Below are 2,967 nucleotides of genomic sequence, written 5' to 3' on the forward strand. Positions count from 1 at the left end.
AGGGAATGGAGGGACTAGAATACCCAGAGAGGTTGTCAAAATTAGGCCTATTTACGTTGGAAAAGAGAAGGCTTAGGGGAGACCTCATAAACATGTATAAATACATCAGGGGGCAGTACAGAGATCTCTCCCATGACCTGTTTATACCAAGGATGGTGACAAAGACGAGGGGGCACACTATGCGTCTGGAGGAAAGGAGGTTCCTGCACCAGCATAGAAGGGGATTCTTTACGGTCAGAGCCGTGAGGCTCTGGAACTCTCTGGGAGAGGAAGTGGTGATGTCCAACTCACTTAATGAGTTCAAGAGAGGCCTGGACGCCTTTCTTGAGAACAATAAAATTACATCTTATGCTTAGTGACAGTTAATTAATCCAGGGATTTAATCTGACTGCCAGATTGGTGTTGGGAAGTGAATTTTTCCTCAATGATGTAAGTTGGCCTATACCGCATGTTTTTTTTTGCCTTCCCCTGGATCAACGCTGCGGAATAGCTGCAGTGCACAAGAAATAGGCTGAACTGGATGGACGCTTGTCTTTTTTCGGCCTTATAAACTATGTATCTATGTAACTATGTGTATTTTTCTTTCAATACCAGCAATTTCATGTCCATGATGCTATGATCAGGGCTACAGAAATCTTTAGCCACTGGTAATCTTTTTCCTTTAATCATTTGGCGATTTGCAATTGTAGTCACCTATCATCCAGATAGATGACTACTAGAGGGATCCAATGTCTTTCTTTAGTTTTGTAATGTAGGAGATGATTCCTTGATATTCTGGTGGCTTTTGAAATCTGGTTTTTAATTGTTGTTGGATGGTAGCCATGATTCAAAAGTGATATATAGGGTCTGGCAGGGTTGGACTGCCCACCAGAGAACCGGAGAATCCTCCGGTGGTCCCTGGCTTCTCCTTCAGGAGAGTTCATAGTGCAAATCTTGCAGCTGCTATGGGGCACTTGAGTGGGGGAGAAAGGAGGACCCTCAGAATCAAATCCTCTGGTGGGCCCATTGTTCTTCAGTCTGACTCTGGGGTCTGAACATTTCTCAGTTTATCTGATGGCTCAATGAGATTTTATGTGTTTGGGATGAAACCTGTCCCATGTAAAGTGAACCTGACAGCTGATACATAATGCCACGTTCGTGGCCACCGGCTGTATGATCTCAGCCAGGTATGTTTAACTCTAAAACGCTGCAGCATTTCAAAGAAAAACATATTGTAATGGCCCCCGGGGTCCGAGACGCGCTGTAGGAGATTGTCTTCAAACTGTTTTCCCATAGACCTTCATATATAAAATAAAATACAAGGAACAAAAAACACATCAAGCCCATAAAAGAAGATCACATAAAAGTTGTGATGGAGTTTTATAAGCTCGCAGACAATACGACAGTGATGAAATGTATTCAATACCGTTATATTGTTTTCTAGTTAATAACAATATTTATTCACATAATACAACTATAGATTTTCTCAGGAAACAATTGAAACTTAATTTCCGTTTCCAGGAATCGAACCCAAGACCGTCCATATGAAAACCCGACATCATCCAGTGTTATAAAACCCAAGAGAGGAGACACCGATACCTAAACGTAGAGACCTCCCAGGACATCGTCTGAGCGATCATAAGTCACTGGAATAAGAATGAGAATGTCTGAATGTAGAGGAAATTCCCAGGATTCTGTGGTGTCGTCCTCCGAACCAGGAGCTCAATAGTCACCATCAGCCGCTAATGATCAATGTGCACTGAGCGGAAATGTTGGTTATTTGCTGTTCAGGCAGAGCTGCTGAGCACAGACGTCTCTGTGGCGCAATCGGTTAGCGCGTTTGGCTGTTAACCGAAAGGTTGGTGGTTCAAGCCCACCCAGGGACGTTGGTGTCTTTTGCTTGGACAGCTACCCAAATTGCTTTATGTTGTCAATTAATAATTTTCAAAATTCACGGATTCTATATAATTCGCATTTTTGGAATACAAGTAACGTGAACCCAGCAAAACAGCCCCTATAAGGCACAGATCTGTAATTAGTGTCCATCAGAAGAACTTCTCATGTAGTCAGCAGGATACAAACCTGCACGTGGAGACCTTAACAGATTTATAGTCCTTTGCCTCCACCAAGCGACCAAGCGACGCGGCTTCACTTGTCTCCTGGTAAATCATTCACAGAAAGTCACTTTTCTTTTTCGGCTTGCACCATTCATTCGTATCTTATGCGCCAGTTTCTTCAGTGTCGCAGGCGGTTCTTACATTTTGTTGCAAAATCATTTAGCATTTTTCTCTTCCACCTTTTAGGAGTCTTTTTAGAGCGAAAAGTGACATGTTCGGCTAAAATGTCCCCAAACTTGCAGAAAAACTATAGACGTCCATAAATTCACTCCATGGGGAGACTGGAGAACATCTTCTAACAAAAATGTGTTGACTTTTTAAAAAGTGACAATTGGATGAGTCGAAAACATCTGGAACAGGGGTGGGGAACCTCAGGCCCGCGGGACATTGACAGCCCTCGATGGCCTTTTATCTGCCCCCGGGTAGATATCTGGGGACCCCAGTACTTGGGGCCGGCAGCTGTATTGTGACGGTTAATGTCTCCTCGCTCGGTGAGCACGTGTACGCAGTCTTCACTGCCGAACGTTGAGGCGCGTGCAATGAAATATTACGTCCTGACACCAGCGCCGCGTCACGACGGACTTAATTAGCGGGTAATTTATACGCCCCCCCGAAGGATGGTACAATGATCCACATGGCCCCTGGAAGAGAAAAGATTCCCCACCCCTGATGTAGAAACTCCAAACCTCGCCCACAATGGGGACCAGAAGAAAAAACAGGTGAACACAGAGGAAATAGACTTAAAAAAGGCTCAAAGTAAGTAATGACTGAGGTACAGCCGAAAAACACAATCATGAATCGAGGCCAAAGAGCTAAAAACATCATCTTCAGAAAAAGGCAAAAATGAGGAGGAAGATAGGGAGGAAATTTC

At 44.0% G+C, this 2,967-nt stretch overlaps 1 non-coding gene across 1 annotated transcript; it reads left to right on the forward strand.

Annotated features, from left to right (window-relative positions):
• The first annotated feature begins 1,791 nt into the window (after window positions 1-1,791).
• Window positions 1,792-1,865, forward strand: TRNAN-GUU (transfer RNA asparagine (anticodon GUU)). The gene has a single exon. It is a non-coding gene; the product is annotated as a tRNA-Asn (tRNA).
• The last annotated feature ends 1,102 nt before the right edge of the window (window positions 1,866-2,967 follow it).

The sequence above is a fragment of the Phyllobates terribilis genome, unplaced genomic scaffold (assembly GCF_046119375.1).
Source record: "Phyllobates terribilis strain yellow unplaced genomic scaffold, ASM4611937v1 Scaffold_3__8_contigs__length_932513732, whole genome shotgun sequence".
Classification (NCBI taxonomy): domain Eukaryota; kingdom Metazoa; phylum Chordata; class Amphibia; order Anura; family Dendrobatidae; genus Phyllobates; species Phyllobates terribilis.